This window comes from Stigmatopora argus, chromosome 10, assembly GCF_051989625.1.
Source record: "Stigmatopora argus isolate UIUO_Sarg chromosome 10, RoL_Sarg_1.0, whole genome shotgun sequence".
Lineage (NCBI taxonomy): Eukaryota > Metazoa > Chordata > Actinopteri > Syngnathiformes > Syngnathidae > Stigmatopora > Stigmatopora argus.
Genome location: NC_135396.1, coordinates 12,421,365 through 12,439,929, shown reverse-complemented (window position 1 = coordinate 12,439,929; position 18,565 = coordinate 12,421,365). Strand labels below are relative to the sequence as shown.

The following is an 18,565-nucleotide window of genomic DNA, read 5'->3' as shown; positions in this document are numbered from 1 at the left end:
ATTTGGATCGGGCACAGCTGGTACTGGCGCTGAAAGCTGAGAGCTATTACCTCTGCTTTCTCTATTTCTGCCCGATGCGAAAGACTCATTCTTATATTGAGATTTCAATCATTTCCTGATTTATGCAGGAGTAATTAATCTATTTCTGCATCACCTGCATTCAAATTGGTCTTATTTTCCCAAGAGGATGCGACTGATAACAAAAACTAAATAAGAATTACAAACAATTAATGATACTGGTCGATGAATGCCTGGAGGTGTTTTTAGTTCCTCCATATTTTTTGTGGCACTCAAAAGGCAAAAAAGTGTGTCTACATCAATTTTGTTTCCATTTTAGCCGAAAATCTCACCTCTCATCTCATTTTCTGAACCGCTTTATCCTCACTGGGGTCGTGGGGGGTGCTGGAGCCTATCCCAGCTGACTTTGGGTCAGAGGCGGGGGACACCCTGAATTGGTGGCCAGCCAATTGCAGGGCACAAGTAGACAAACAACCATTCCCACTCACACTCATACCTAGGGCCAATTTACAGTGTCCAATCAGCCAACCATGCATGTCTTTGGAATCTGGAAGGAAATCAGAGTACCCGGGAAAAACCCACGCAGGCCCGTAGAGAACATGCAAACTCCACACAGGTGGACCGAACTGGATTTGAACCCAGGTCCCCCACTGTGAGGCCGACGCGCTAAACACTCAGCCGCCGGGCCGCTTAGCAGAACATATTTGCGATAATTAAAAAATATTCTGCTCAAAACGCATGTTGCCCCCTTTTTAATAAATCATAACTACAAGTTCCCCAATTAATACTTTTTAAACACTTCTGAACCCCAAACTGTCAGTCCAACCACACTCATACATTATATACAATATATGCCTGGGGATATTGCTATATTAACGGTTGCAAAAACCTTAATGAGAAAAAAGTGAAGAATGAAAGTGCTGGCACTGGCTTATAAGAGTCACAATTCTCTCACATGGTGCGAGTCCACTCACAGCTTTTAGATGGTGGTTATATATTTCCCATCCATCCATTAGCTACAACGAGACAGCATAGTTTAAAATGGATGGAATGAGATAGGAGGAAAAAAATAATACTGTAAACCCTATCCTGATTGTTTCACATTTCCTGGAGCGTATCTAAGCAGACCTTGGGCAAGAGGAAGGCTAAACCATGGACCAATGGCCAGCCATTTGCAGCTCACAAATACGTACATATAAAACAAGCAGCCACACTCGCATTGATCAGTAAAAACATGGAGGCATTTTGTGCAGAAATGCACTCCTTATCTCCTGAAAGCCATCTTTGTGGATTCACATTCAGGGTTGACTATTATATTCTAGGACGGCCTGCCTTAGTGGTTAGCACGTCGGCCTCACACTTCTGGGGTCAAGGGTTCAATCCCAGGTTGTTCCTCACCGTCTGGAGTTTGTATGTTCTCCCTGGGTTTATGTGTGGTTTCTCTGGGTACTCCGGTTTCCTCCCACATCCCAAAAACATTCAGGGCAGGATGGTTTAACACTCTAAATTGCCGCAAGCTAAGTGTGAGCATGAATGCTTCTTCGTCTCCTTGTGCCCTGTAACTGGCTGGCCACCGATTCAGGGTGCCCGTAGTTTGCTGGGATACGCGGCTCAGAAAAGAAATGATTATCCATGCAATTATAAAGGAATTAGAAAGTGTTACTGTATAATCTAGTGATTCTGTTTGTAACTTATTTGCAGATCGCATTCTGAATCTTAATGCCTTTACTTTAAGCAATGTTTTTCCATATTTTGGGATATTACTTTTTCAGTCGTGTATATGTATTAGGGTTGCGGGGGGTGCTGGAGCCTATCCCGGATGACTTAGGGCACGAGGCGGGGGACACCCTGAATTGGTGGCCAGCCGATCACAGGGCATGAGGAGAAGGACAACCATTCACAAACACACTCATACCTATGGGCAATTTAGAAGGTCCAATCAGCCTACCATGCATGATTTTGGAATGTGGGAAGAAACCAGAGTACCCAGAGAAAACCCACACAGGCACGGGGAGAACATGCAAACTCCACACAGGTGGACCGAACTGGATTTGAACCAAGGACCCCAGAGCTGTGAGGCTGACCCATTAACCACTCATCCGCCGGGTCGCCCCACCTACGACAACTTTTGTAGCATTTTTTTACTTGGTGTGCCATAACATTTTTCTTACTTTGGTGAGTGCTTTGCTGCCTCCCACTGGCAAAAACATTGGCAATATGTACATATAGTATTTTGTAGCATGATGACATCTCCAAACCCCAAGGAAGCAATTGTGATTATTTATCTTACTGAATGCTTTTTGTTGACATTGCTTAAGGAAGACCTTTCTTTTTTTGTCACAACAAAACAACTTCCATAGAGGGTAGATTGGAAAAGTACTGTATGGGGAAACATTGCTCACAAAATAAAGCTACACAAATAGTTTGTTTGTCAAATATAGAGACAACAAATCCACGACTCATTACAGTAAGTACCCTAAAATTCCATAACAGCTGAATTTAAGACAGTACAAATAATATCCAAAGTTTAAAAAATATTTACAAACCTTAATTAATATGTACCTTTATGTATTAGTTTAGAAAGAATGGAGCAACCATAATTCTGAACTCAAAATATGCATGTAAGAGCATTATCGTAGAAGTACAAAGTCGTTCGTATAAGTCAACCACATCATTAAGAGGTGGTCTTTTTTGTGTTTACAGTATATGTTCAAGAAATAATAACAAAAAATTAAAAAAAACAATTCCCCACAATGCAGATGTTTTCATTTTAGTCTCATAATTGAGTTTTTATAATTTTACATTTTAAGTCTTATATTTCTGTACACTATCACAAGATATTTTTTTCTAATCTTCTATATTACTCAACCCCCGAGTAGAAAATAAAACTTCTTTATTCATAATTCTTAAACTTCAAGGTCAAAACCACTTGTGACTAATTTTCAATTATGTTGATAATGAACGAATTCAACCGTGCTGATTTTATTCAGCAAACTCTTTATTGAAATCTTTCCCTAAGAAACTTTGGTCCTCTTGAAAAGAGTTGAATACATTCTTTCTGTAAAGTGTATATTAGTAGTAATCATCCACATATATAATATTACAGGAGATTTTTAGCCAACAATTTTAGTTATCACTGCAATATATCCTTAGGTTTCAGACGTAAACATAAATACCAAACTTTTACAAATTTGAATCAAATCTATCAAACTACAATTACAGTATCAGATGTTTACCATGCAATAATGTTTAATTTGATTAAAAATCTATCAATGGCTATGGGTTTTAGAATCTTCTTGATTATGTAAGCAATTATTTGAAGTTGTTGAATATCAACTTGAATTGTTTTACTCACTCAATTTGCCATTTGAACAACTGTTAAGTGATATCACGTGTATATGTATATATATATATATATATATATATATATATATATATATATATATATATATATATATATATATATATATATATATATATATATATATATATATATATATATATATATATATATATATATCACGTATCAGACAATGTTTTTCTTACATTTGCCCTACACATGCATGGATGCAATCATTCTGTACATCATCGACAACAGTCAATGGTGAAAAAAACAAAACAATAAAAGAACAAAAGTGACACTTTGAACCCCTAAATGCTCTTGTGTAGAAAATACATACCGGTTACACTCTGTTGCTGGGCCCCTTGGATCGTCATCTGATATCCTAGACTATGTCTGTGACAAAAAAAGAAACAGCAAACATTTGCAGTCAATAAAAGGTCAACTTAATTTGTCATGCGTACAATTCATAGCCAAATGAATAGTGTGCAATTAGTACGTTCTGACTCAACGTGCATGTGAAGTGTCTCCAAGTGGTTCAAAATCAAAGAGGTGCTCACCTCTTTGTCAACAAGTCAAAAACAAAGACACAATCTAAATATACAGCTCGCGATAGCCAACAGAGACCCAGAAATCACATTAAAAAATGATCAAGCCATACTATATATTAAAGAGGAAATAATGAGGGCAAAGCAAATGGCGAAAGAGGAGCGCATATATTTTTAACCATGATGGAATGCCCGTTAGGTCCATTGCGAGGCTAACGATAACACAACACGAACACCTTCATTTGAAACATTATTGTACAAAACAGCAAAAGAATAACACAGACTGATTGCCGTCGGGGAATCATTACACCGGTATTATTAGGGGTCTACGTTCTACTTTCTCTCCCTGTCTCTTAAAAGACAATGAGCTGACCACCAGGGTGGCTTGGCTGCAGATGAGAAAGCAGTTATTTCAAGCACCATGCTCATTCATTTGTGTATGTATTTTAAGCAACCTACAGCACTATACTGAATGTCTGGGTACCATGCTGATAAAGCAAGAAGGGTCTAATGGAATCAAGGGACATCATATGAGAGGTGGAGGGGAACAGAGGATCAGGGCTTTAAGCCAGGCAGATATACTCGGGTGGATAACATATCTTTAATGCTACTGATGTCCAACCAAACTGGCGCCCTGGATAGCTGGCATGGTGCCTAGTTTTCTTTCACTGGCTGGGGGCTTGTATAGTTTGGATGACTGGTGGTAAGAAAGAGAAGAAAAGTCAAAGTTGATAGACAGCCCGTGGGCGGAGGCAAAAAAAAAAGAAGGAAAAGTTGGGAATAAATGCTAAACAAGAAGAATGAACTTGAATTCAACTTAACATTTAATCCCTACGCACGTTGGTTGGAAGCATACTAATCAATCCTGTTGAGACAAAACACAAATGCCCTCAGAACAAAGGACATCGTCACTCCTCATCAGGAAATGAAACCTCAAAACCCAGCAGGCCTGCAAACCCACTGTTCGAGCTTGCGATATAGCTTGCCTCCATCAGCACAGTGCCTTGCCCCATGTGGCGTGTGTGACTTCGGAATAAACAGTGGTTCCACTCTCCTCAAAGGCTGTGCTGACTTGTATTCCTCATTAAAATGTGTAGTCTTTCGCCTTTTAAAACAAAAATGCCGCTTCACAGCAGGAGAGCAGATATGGTGAGCCTTTGTAACAATATGTGGTCTGTTTTTTTTTTGTTGAGACTCTGAGGATGTCGAATAAGTAGCTGTGTCTAAAGCTCCAGTCAGTCAATAGCCAGATTTGCCTAAGGGTGAGCTTTATGCTGCAGGTGCCGTTACTATTACTGTCACCTTGCAACCTTGACAGAGCTGCATTTATTGACACTTACTTTGGATGACAGTGATGACTGTGACACAGATTCCTGCTTTAAGGGTTACGATGTGCGGCAGGCTCACAGACTTTATTTTTGCCCCAAGCAGCGATCCAAGCACAGCTGCAAAAGCCGGCAAACATTAATTTTCTACAACTCCATCAAAGAGATTCTATCACATCAGCATATTTAATAGACTCTAAATAAGAATGGAATCCTGGATGTAATCCATAATAAACCATCATTTCAGTTATCAACCAGGTCATTATTCTCAAAACACAAGAGGGAGATCGATCAATTCGATGTTCAATCATTTGCGCATTCTTTCTTTCCATATCGCTACTGATTATCCTCATATTGGTTGGCTGCCCCTAAACATGTTGCTGGCTACCGTATTTTTCGGACTATAAGTCGTACTAGCAGAAAAATACACAATGAAAGGGGGGGAAAACAAGTAGGTTGCACTTGAAAAATAACAAATCTTATCTCATCTCATTTTCTGACCTACTTTATCCTCCCTAGGATTGGGGGGTGCTGGAGCCTATCCCAGCTGACTTCGGGCCAGAGGCGGGGGACCCCCTGAATTGGTGGCCAGCCGATCACAGGGCACAAGGAGACAGACAACCATTCACGCCCACACTCATACCTAGGGGCAATTTAGAGTGTCCAATCAGCCTACCATGCATGTCTTTGGAATGTGGGAGGAAACTAGTGTACCCAGAGAAAACCCACGCAGGCCTGGGGAGAATATGCAAACTCCACACAGGTGGAATGACCTGGATTTGAACCCAGGTTCCCCACTGTGAGGCTGATGCGCTAACCACTCAGCCGCCAGGCCGCGCTAGAGAAAAATAAGAATGGAAATAACATTAGAGGCAAAAACAGGATGACCAGAATAATTTAATACAAAAATCTTTTTTTAAAGTAATGACAATTTTTTGGTAAGCCCTTCCCTCTTGTTTTTATAAGTTGCAGGCAATTCTACGGGTTCAGGGTGGCGAACCCTGACAATGATGAAATTATTAACACATTCCTAGAGCGCCCTCTTGCAGTGCAGTGTAAAAATAACATGCGAAATGATATAATCTTGCGTGAATAATTTCACACATAAATCGCACGGAAGTATAAGTCGCCCCCCAGCTAAACGGTTAAAAAACAGCCACTTATAGTCCGTAAAATACAGTAATCAGAAGGCACATAGAGACCAACAGCCATCCATGCTCAAATTCACATCTACAGACAAAGTGGAGCCTATAATCAATTTAACGGGGATATTTTTTTAGATGTGAAAGGGAACCGGTGAAAATCTGCACGGTCATGGGAAGAACTTTGAAACTTCCAAACGGAAGCTCCGGATTGAAACCTTGATCGGTGAATTGTGGGGTCCAGCCCCATTATATTATAAAAGCCACCAAACACATTTGTCTCCCTCCCCAAGTCTTTGAAAAGAGCCCAATTTTGGACCTGCCAAATCTGGCAAAACGTGCTAAGAATTTCAGCCACCATGTTACCTCAATAAATACGCTTGTTGCAATGTTTTTTAAAAAGGCCACCTGTCTTGCCAATGCAAACCATAAATAATGAACATGACCAGTGACAAGAACAGCGTTCTGACAATTTTTAAAACTGTAGGCAGCTAACCTTTGAGCATAGGTTGTATCTATCAATGTTGGCTCAACAAGTCACTTTTGTTCAGTCTGCCAAAACTGGCATCTACAAGTGAGCCATCTATCAGTATGAAAAGGGCATGCTCTCATAATGGTTCCACTTTAAAACCTGTAGTCCGTTATTACAATGTGTACTTATGTATATAAATTTTTAGTCGGTATTTAAAAATCTAGTTTGAGAGTCAAATAGACATTGAATCACAAAAACATTTCCACCGATAGCCACCTTGGGTTTTCAATTGCACAACATGCATGTTTCACAGAGGCACTGTGCAAACTTGAAAAGAAACGTCCAAAACTGATTCTATCCAACCAATCTCCAAAGAGTTTAATAAACTATTCATTCAGGCTTTTCTGCTGATACTGAAATCAGCATTGTTCTATAAGATAGGGCCAGCCTGTTGCTGGTCAGTGGGGACTATTGAGTGGCCTCAGAGCGGTGGGAGCGTCTCAGCCCAGATGGCCCTCCAAGCGGCCCAATGCTTTTATATTCACTCTCACAAAGCAGATGGAGAGTATTGTAGATCCTAAAAAAGAGGTGGCTACGGGGATGTCTCATATTTCCAAAATGTCTAATTACTACAATTGTTCGTTTTAATCTTTTCAGTGTTACTTTTCTGGCAAAAAGAACCCTCCCACATGCACCAGCATAAGCTCCCCGGGGACTTTTTTTCCCCAAAACAATCTGGTTCTGAACAAAAAGATACAGGATAGAAAAAGAGAAGGGGAAATAAAGAAAACATTAAAGCTATGCAAATGAAACTGCCTGGGTGAGGAGTATTAACCAGTTTGGAGGAGTGCTGCCTCTATTTTTAGTGTTTGCATGCATGTGCACACAAGTTTGAGTCTTTCCCTGGTGAGGTTTGTGATGACTTCCTTAAGTCCAGGCTTTAATGTTCAAGTGAGACAGTCTGAGTGTTGAGATACTGTATGTCAGCAGAAATATTCTGTCTAATTGAAACACTTCACAAATGAAGCTGTCAAAGAGGAACTTCAAACAGAATAAAGAACAGAACTTCAAACAAATTCTAGAGCAGTGTTCTGAAGTTTTTTTTTCAACAGAACAAGGGATTGTAGTTTAGTTTTGGGACAAACATCACATGTACAAAGGCAAAAGTAGCCAGTTGTACAATGCACTGCCTATCATAGCAGTGAAAGGTTATTACAGAATTTACTGGTTAAGTATTTTGAGATTTTTTTTATTCATTTTCTGAACTGCTTTATCATCATTAGGGTCCCGGGGGGTGCTGGAGCCTATCCTAGCTGACTGCGGGCCAGAGGCGGTGGCCAGCCAATCGCAGGGCACAGGGAGACAGACAACCATTCACACTCACACCCATACCTAGGGGCAATTTAGAGTGTCCAATCAGCCTACCATGCATGTTTTTGGAATGTGGGAGGAAACCAGAGTACCCAGAGAAATCCCACGCAGGCCCAGGGAGAACATGCAAACTCCATACAGGTGGACCGACCTGGATTTGAACCCAGGACCCCAGAGCTGTGAGTCCGACGTGATAACCACTCAGGCGCTGGGCCACCTATGTTAACTATGTACTACTTATTTATTTATGACTTATTTATTTATTTTTTATTATTTACCTGTTAGTTTGTTTGTTTTTGTTATTCGTGCACGTCCCTGCTTATTTATTTATTAGTTATTTATTGATTACTTATTTGTTAGTTTGTTTGTTGTTGTTATTTGTGTACTTTGTGGTGAAAGCTTTAAATCTCATTGTACTTGTATAATGACAATAAAAGCATTCACTTCAATTCAAACACAATTTTTAAGAAGCAAACCTTGAAGGGAATGTTTCTGAGGTTTAAACATCAACATAATAAACATTCCAAAATTTTGATGAGATATTTAATTTCGAAAGCAAAAAATCTCATTTTGAGCATCTGGTTCAGGTGGAACAACTCACGTCTCGGCAACAGATGGCAAGTTTTTGCTTTTTTATGCACGCGTGAAGATAATATGCCTGGCTGAATCTTGTGCATTTGAAATCTGAAAATGTACCTGCAGAATGTTTTTGAGTGGGTGGGTGCCAACTACAAAATAATCAGTCACTTTTCTACATCACAACAACACCTCCACTTGATACGTTTGTTTTTGTCTTTCAAACAGCCACTGCATAGAGTTGACACGGTGAAAATTTTAAGCATGAACATGGCTGTTTAGTACACATTTTTTATCAAGCCTATTAGTGAAAGAAAAATAATTTTGAATTCCATTGGTTCATTAATATAATTCATAGAAAGTCCTGCCATCATTCCTTGAATCATCTATAAATCTTTGAAAAATTATAAATTATTTTATTGTATATTTTAAACAGCTATGTTATAGCAAGAAAGACGAAATATTAACAGTGATTTCTTTATATTCACATTACTCCTATCACTGTTGACAAAAGGGATAGTAGTGGTTTCATAGTAGAATTCTTCCCAGTCGATAAAGTAAATGTCAACACAATGGATATTTGGAAAATAACTCATTTTTGACAACGTCAGGAAAGATGTGTGGAGGCTGAACGCATGTCTTCCTGAAAACCTTGATCATGAAGCCTAATCCTTTGTGTGGGTGTGTATGCATGTGAGTGCGCTCGCTTTCTGGTCAGGGCAATTTGTATTTGGACAAGGGGAGGTGATCCCTAAGAACAGCAGGCTACTAAAGGCCTGTCAGAACGAGATATGCTTCGGATAACATATGGCAGTGGAAATTAGATACAACATAAACACAGTGATGGAATTACGTATACTGAATACAAAAGCTTCATGTGACTGTAAATGATATATACTGTATTTTTGTTTAAGTGTACAATCTGTTCAATGCATGCTTCCATGCACTAAATAACTTTCAATTGTGTGAAAAAATGAATCCAGCATAAAATGCTGCATGTTATGTTCCCTCGCAAGAGGAGATCACATTTATGTCTACGGGTAGAATAATTCATTTGTTCATTTTCCGCACCGCTTATCCTCACAAGGGTCACAGGGGGTGCTGGAGCCTATCCTAACTACAGGCACTACGGCACACCCTGAGGATTGAGATCGGATCACACTCATATCGAGGGGCAATTTAGTGTGTGTATGTTTTGGGTATGTCAGAGCAAATCGGAGTACCCGGAGAAAATCCATGCAAACTCCACACAGGACGGTCCGCGAACCACCATTGGGTCAAGTAATATGGATCATGTGTAGAAATGTATTCTATAAAGCCACCAATTCAGGATGTCTCCCACCTGGTGCCCATAATTGGCTGGGATAGGCTACAGCACTATCCATGACCAAATCCGGAGGAAATAAAAAAAAATGAGAGTAATTTTTATTAAAAATAAATTATAGTATTGAAAATATCTTTCTCTTGCTCATCTGTGGCAGCCAATAAAGTGAGTTTCCAAACTAATCCTGTCATTAGAATTTTACAACCTGATTTGTCATTCTGACAGTTTTAAAAAAAATCTAGGGGTGAAGCTGAGGGTTTTTATTTGTGCATGTCAGTAAAAATTCTCCTGAGAATGCCTGTACCTCTAAATCCTTACATTCAAGCTTTTTGCATCTGTCTCTCCCTTTTTAATGTCTCTGTCCTTCCCTACTATTTTCCTTCCTCCACCATCATGTGTGCTTCATTATTCGTCTGTCTATTTTTCTTTCACTCCCGTTTTCTTAACATTTCCTGACCAAAACCTTTACTCTCCTCCCCTATCTTACCTTGGTCTCCATAGAGAGAGAGGGGGGCACTTGTTTGGGTAGTTGCTGGCCTGTCTCCAGCCTCTGAAAACCTTCCTGAATTGGTATTGGCTAAATGGATTGTCTGGGATATTGGTATTGGCTGTCTCCAGCAGGTGAGGTAGAGCTGTTCCCTTTAATCAATGCCCTATAGTAGAAGAGGGTGTTGTTGTTTGGAGGGGGTTGGCGGTTCGCATGTGCCAGACGCATAGCAGCAGCCGTCAGCATTGGCAATCCTCCATGAAGCAAAGCATGGAGATGCTGTGACCTTCAGACACTCGGGACTAGATACACACATGCACAAATAAACACATGCACAGCTGCATTTTCCTCGGAAATCATGAAATGTCCGCAGGCCACACCCAAAATTCAGACCGCCTCCACTGCAGAAGAGTTACAGCATGGCACAGAGTCTTGGCATCACCTTGAGAAGGGCATGGAAAATAAACTACAGCTATGCCAACAGGCTGTTATTTGCTTCCAATTCATTTTCTCATTGCATATAAATCCAAACAGAATATGGTTTCTAAAACAACTTGTAGATTGGTAACCCTTTATGTAAATGATTGGAAAATAGATTTTTAATGAATTCATGTGTGACAAAACACTTGAAGGTTCAATGAGAGAGTTTAACTTTAAATATCAACATCCATAACATTTATTTTATTATATTGGTTTCTATAACAACTTGTAGATTGGTAACCCTTTATGTAAATGATTTGAAAATAGATTTTAATGGATTCATGTGTGACAAAACACAGTCAAAGGTTCAATGAGAGAGTTGAACTTTAAATATCAACATCCATAACATTTATTTTATTATTTTGGTTTCTATAACAACTTGTCGATTGGTAACCCTTTATGTAAATGATTTGAAAATAGATTTTAATGGATTCATGTGTGACAAAACACATTTGAAGGTTCAATGAGAAAGTTTAACTTTAAATATCAACATCCATAACATTTATTTTATTATATTGGTTTCTATAACAACTTGTAGATTGGTAACCCTTTATGTAAATGATTTGAAAATAGATTTTAATGGATTCATGTGTGACAAAACACATTCGAAGGTTCAATGAGAGAGTTTAACTTTAAATATCAACATCCATAACATTTATTTTATTATATTGGTTTCTACAGCAAGTCTATCAATGCTTCAATCCTACATGAAAAAGATGGCACTCTATAAGAAGGCAAGTAAAGAACTGAGTGTGTATTTCTTCATGCAGGACTGTTTTGAAGTGTTTCCCGAAATTATTATTGTATTTATCGGCCTATAAGTTGCACCTGAGTATAAATCACGCCAGCCAAATAATGCACAATGGCGAGGTAAGAAATTATTCACACTTTTGGGAGGGCATTTTTGGGGGAAACCAAGTAAAAGTATACGTTAATGTAACAATACTAAAATGGAGAAAATTGCCTAAATAGGCATTTGTTAACCCTACAGTCTTTCAAACTATTAGCTAAAATAAAAAACATGAAACATTTTTGAACATTCAGTTGGTTGTGAACCTGTGCATAATTTTTGTGTTCAACAGCCAGCAATTATTGCTCGCACTTGTGACATTCAGGCATTCTACATATTCAAAGTGGTTATTCCTCAACCCTGGAAATAATGCCATTAAATAAATTCATTCATTCATTTTCTGAACCGCTTATCCTCACAAGGGTTTCCTATCTCAGCTGACTTTGGGCACAAAGAGGGGGGACACCCAGAATTGGTGGCCAGCCAATTGCAGGTCACAACGAGATGGACAACCATTCATGCACACACTCATTCCTGGGGGAAGTTTTGAGTGTTCAACCAGCCTACGCTGCATGTTTTAGGATATGGGAGGAAACCGGAGTACCTGGAGAAAACCCACACAAGCCCGGGGAGAACAAACAAACTCTATACAGGAAGGTCCAGACCTGGGATCGAACTCTCAATCTCAGAACTCTAAGGCCGACCAGCTAACCACTCGTCCACCGAATTAAATAATATCTTTTCAGATTCAGATTTAGCCAAACAGTCAAATAACACAAGTTCAAAGTTTTCTCTTCCTGCCGAGTGAAGGCTGGAACCAGAAGTCTAAAAAGACTTGGAAACTATATAAGTGCTTTTAATATCAAAGCTTAAAAAAGGTTCATTTTATTTAATGTAAGGACCTCTTCTTTAATTGACATTGTAAGAGAAGTAGTCCATTTGAATTATACTTATCATGCATACTGTCACAGACCAAATCACATTTTGGACTGTCCTTTAAATGTTTGATTTTCTCGTAGAACTAATTGTGTAAAACCGAAATGGAAGACCAAGCTGTAATTATGAGCCTTGATCTTTCTACATTCGCATTGAGAATATTTGATACCCTTCTCATAATGAATATCATTATCTTGAGTGTGACCAGGTGAAATATTGAATTATGGTATAATGAATGAACTGAAGTTCTTTAATTTGCAATTTCTGAATGTCATTTTCTTTTCTAGTAAAAATATATTTACAGAAATCTTGACAAAGCTGTAGTTTGCCTTCAAGGCTGTATAGGTATGAATTCATTTTGTTCTAAATGTAGTGCAAACAATACCAGTCAGCATGAAATAAACTGCCAATTAAATTAGATGAGGTTTGGAAAGATTTTAACAATTAATTACAAAAATTAATTGATCGCTTCCTAAATACAAAATTACAAACATCAAATTCCACTTTTGCTTTGCCTCAATGAACAATTCAAGCATCTATTCATTGATCACCCATTTCAGTAGGTAAATATCATTCACTTGTTAGTGTATGAAAACCTACTTAGCTTATTTGAAACCAAATTTTCAGACTACATGGACAACAGTGTAGCAAAATAATCCCACCTAGCTGCTTGACTTGTTTACAAGTGTTTGCAACAAAGTATTTTTCTCCACTGTACATTTCCATATGCTGTCCTTGAGCAGGCCCTGACTGCCTTGTCGCACTGCAGTTTGCTGCACAATTTCAAAATAAAGGTGGCAAGATAAAAAGCACTCTTCGTCTGCACTCGACAGCTCATGAAAATAGCCAACAAAAAGGCTCATTGTCCTATGAAAAAGCCTATAAGTGACACTCAATGTATTTTATAAGAAAACGTATATACATCCAATAAGGAGATAATGGTCATAGGTATGATCCTAACAGGTTTAGGCTTTTCTAAGGTGCTTACAATGCAAGCATGAGGCTACAACTATGTATAGCTGTCATCACTGATGACAGATATGAGACTAAAGAATGAAAATTAAGAAATGAATATGACTAGAAGTAATTACTGTAAATTGGCTGACAAGCTCAAAAACGTTTATGAGGAAAGAAGCATTTATTTTGAGCTGACTTTCTGTTATGTGAGTATAGATGATAGTTGTACCTTAAAAGACACCATAAAAACACTGTCCCTACATCGTGGTTATTCACCTATTGCGGTAGGTCTCGGGACTTATTAAGCGCAAAAAAATGTGATATTACTCGTGACCGGACGTTTCGTCTAAATATGTTTGGTCCCCGCACGTCTGGTCCCCGGACGTTTGGTCGACCGGACGTTTGGTCGACCGGACGTTTGGTAGAACGGGTTCTCATGCAATTGATAGATTTTAACATTGGGTGAATAGGGATTTAATGACTATTATTTAACATTGAGTGAATAGGGTTAGGGTTAAACAAATGAAAGTCTCGTGACTCAAACCTCGGGACTCACGAACCCGGCGACCAAACGTCCGCTCTACCAAACGTCCGGTCGACCAAACGTCCGAGGACCAGACATCCGGGGACCAAACGTCTTTCGACGAAACGTCCGAGTACCGGTATTACTGTATAATTTCTGCTCATTCAACTATTAAAATACACGTTTATAAAGCAATGGCGCTGCTGCCAACCAGCTGAGAGCAATTTAGGGTTCAGCACCCTTTGACGGATCAAACCAATGACCCAATGACCCCTCGTCAAAAACCTTGCACTACAGGCCGAAGCCACACACATAAAAAAATATAACATGATGTTGCAAGATACTGTATACGTAGACTGAATGCAAGTTGTTGGTTAACAGAACTGCACTTTTATTGTCTTTGTGTAAAGCAATCCAAAGCAGTCCTCGTGTGATGGAGCTAGAGTATTATTTTGCCTACAAGAACGTTTAAAACTCTTCAACCGCTGTGATGTACCCCACATTTTCCCCTACCATTCTTCCTGGGTCCCTTTACACAAGTAAACCTTGCAGCAGTCTGACATTCATCAGCACCAGAACCCCCCTGTAGCCCCACCTTCTTTTCTGCTTTTCATTCTAACTGTCTTTGCCATCCTAACCTGTCGATTCAGGCACTTTTATTTGCAGTAAAAAAAAAAAAACCTACATAGAAATGTTTTGATTTAACAGGCTGGGGAAAATATAATTTTCTTATTTCTGCACATGCATTTCATATACATACATAAGTGTTCATGTCTGTGTGTGTGTGTGTGTGTGTGTGTGTGTGTGTGTGTGTGTGTGTGTCCACTTCACTTTTCCTCGCTTGCTGAGAGAGGATGGAGTAATCTGCACTGGTTTCCATGGCACCAGACAGACCTTGCCTGACGAAGGCATGTAGCTTCCTCACTGCTCTATTTCCCCCGAGCCCTCCACTCTGGAGTGTGTGTGCATGGGTGTGTGAGTCTATGAATAGAGCTGGAAATTCATGTAAGATACACATGAATCATAATGCACAAAGCCAATGGGGAAAATGTGGAACATGCAGAGTAAATATTTGCTGGAGGCACATATGAACTACGGTGGAAACAAAGCAAATATTGTATTGTCAATGCGAATATTTAAACGTACCCGCACAAATATGTAGTATTTAAAAGGTGTCCTCTTTAAAACATTTAATGTGTCCATTTGTTGGTCACCATTTATTTTAGCTCTACGCAAGAGTCATATATCAGCTGATTTTTACAAAACAAAAATATCAATTTGTGCCAAACCCCTAATAAGACATGAATAGTTTTTACTGTAAATCACTGTATTCATTGTGATAAACTTTTTACACTTTTTTTTCCTAATGTTTGATGGGAACAGACATCCAGGTTTGTATCATTTCATACGGAATGCTTAAATATTCTGCAATAATTGCTACCCACACCTGATGCAATTACATTTCTTCATCTCAAAAGGCAATCGCTGTGTTTAGAGCCACTTTCCTCGCAGCATTGACTGCCAGCTTATATCCATCCATCTATCTCCAGACTCCAGCCTAGCTGAATAATTTAGCAGGCTATATTACGAACCATCTGCTTCTCTCTCTCACCCTCCTTACCTCATTCGGTTTTCCCCCTGCTGCAAAATCGCTCTGCTCGACTTATACTGTCTCCCTTAGGCACGTAATGCTCAACAAGTCAAATCTAAACTTACCAAAGTTGTAAAAAAAGAAATACATATTTTTCATAATCTTTTTCATCTCATTATCCTTCAACTCACTCTCTGTTATTGTTGCTCAGTGGAGCAATACAAAAATCAGAGCAATTAAAAATCCTAATGGTATAAATGTATTTAAAAACGCCATTGAGGTTTTCTCAATGGTTCCATTTGTACTATCCTTGAACCAATTGATTCTCCATTTGAGGATTATTTTCCTCTCTCTATTAGCTATTTTTTCATACAGATCTCAGTGTAACTAATTATATTATATGCATATCGGTCCGTCGCCTGATGGTGTTCACTCGCCTGACTGCGGCGCGGGCTCAATTCCCTCTGTTGGCGGTATGATTGTGAGTGCGATTGGTCGGCTGTCTATCTGTGTGTCCTAGGGCTTACTGGCGACCAGTCAATGGTGTAGTCGGCCTTTCGCCAAAAGTCAGCTGGGATGTATGAGGATGTGCGGTGCCTAAGATGAATGAATGAATGAATGAATGAATGAATTCATGAATTCATGAATTCATGAAACCAAAATGGTCCATTTTTTATGAACTGCAATCGATCTTGGCACGACTGCCAGCAGAGGGGAGCAGAAGCCATCTTTCTATAGTTCATAAATAGGTACAATTGTAATTGAGTACATTCTGGCAGAAGTTCTAGTAGTTCATTCACAGTGATTCATTCATTCAATTTTTTTAACTGCTTTATCCTCATTAGGGTCGCAGGGGGTGCTGGAGACTATCCCAGCTGACTCTGGGCCAGAGACGGGGACACCCTGAATCGTTGTCCTGCCGATCGCAGGGCACAAGGAGACAGACATCCATGCACACTCACACCCATACCAAGGGCAATTAAGAGTGTCCAATCAGCCTACCATGCATGTCTATGGAATATGAGAGGAAACCGGAGTACCCAGGGAAAACCCACACAGGCCCGAGGAGAACATGCAAACTCCACACAGGTAGACCGACCTGGATTTGAACCCAGGACCCCAGAGTTTGAGAGCGACGCGCTAACCACTCATCCGCTGGGCCGCCATTCACAGTGATGTCAACAACAAATACACTTGCAAATTTTAAACCTACTAAAAATGCATGTGTCTTTACATTCAAGAGTAAAGTCATTTTCCTGTGGAGCTGGGGACAAATGTGGGTTTATGATTTCTGAAATGTCATCTGAAATGTACGAGGTAATTCTCATTAATCAATAAGCATGATAAAACCTGCTGTTCAGGCAGGCTAGCCAGCTGCTTTGCTATAAAACTAATCAACTGAATTTGCTGTCCGCGATATAGCAGTCCTCATGTGGCCTTCAGGACACCAGCAGAATGTACAAATATGCAAAAACGTTTTGCCCAATCTAGAATGATGCAAAGCAATGGCTGGATTAATTTATATATATTCTCAGTGTACCCAGATATTTCAAGCAGAATTGAACCTTTTAACGGACATGTATTCAACTCATTAGCTTTCATTGACTGTTTAGTTCGTCTAACACCATCAATGGCATCTAAACAACCAACAGTAACTATTTTCCCACTTTATTTTTTAAATGTTTTTTTCTTCATATTCCTATAAAAATAGGAAACTGAAAAAAATATATTTTGAAAATTTCAAAAAAAGGAAGGAAAAACAAACACTTGTACTTATTTAAAAATGTTTAAATAAAAAAACGTAAATGTATTTTTAAATGTCCTATTCTTCTTACGTTTTCACATGAATTTATGAAATATTAAAAATAAAACAGTATTATGGGATTATTCGTTCATTCATTTTCCGAACTGTTATCCTCATTGGGGTAACAGGAGGTGCTGTGGCCTATCCCAGTTAGGCAAGGGACACCCTGAATCGGGGGCCAGCCAATCGCAGTATTATGGGATTGATCAGTGTTTGTTTTTTAGATGTTAATATTTTTACAGTAACACCACCCCTGAGTAGGAATCGATCCACGCTGCCCACACCGAAGTCGGGCAAATGAACCACTAGTGACAAAAACATCAGCGACCACTAATAATTATATGATACTGATATACAAAACGATAACATTGCGACCTACATGGGGGATATGTGGACGTTAGGTCTTTAGTTTTTTTATTTCTTTTGAAAATGACCAAAAATAGTCACTGAAGCAGTGCAAGCAGGCAGGCAGTGATCAAGAACAAGTATGTTGTAGCTATCTTGACACCTTCGTAATCAAACCGCCGATCAGCCTGATGCACTTTCAGAACTCGGTCACCTCACAGAGTGGAGATATTACAGCCCTAAGCTGTATCCTGTTTCTAGGAACTGTAGAATGTCGCGGGTGGAGGTTAACTCACCATACTGTGAGGATGTGAGGGCAAAGAAGTACCCTGTATGGACAATGTAGAACAACGCACAATGGCTTCAGAATGTGATCTGTACTTTCAACCATTTGCGGACACATGCATTGCCCACGTTTTGACACTTGGGTATAAAAGGGGTTATGGTCAAAGAAAAAGGAGGGGGGGAAAAAGGAAGAAGTGCCAAAGCAGAATGAGGAGGTGGTGCAAAGTGGAAGAAGAGAAAGCGTGGATATA

At 39.3% G+C, this 18,565-nt stretch overlaps 1 long non-coding RNA gene across 1 annotated transcript in view; it reads right to left on the bottom strand.

The window, feature by feature from the left end:
* LOC144084019 (uncharacterized) overlaps positions 1–18,565 on the bottom strand; it is a 60,395-nt gene that overhangs the window by 31,505 nt on the left and 10,325 nt on the right. The window contains exon 2 of the long non-coding RNA XR_013303699.1: positions 3,699–3,754. This is a non-coding gene — a long non-coding RNA (uncharacterized LOC144084019). The remainder of the gene's footprint in view (positions 1–3,698; positions 3,755–18,565) is intronic.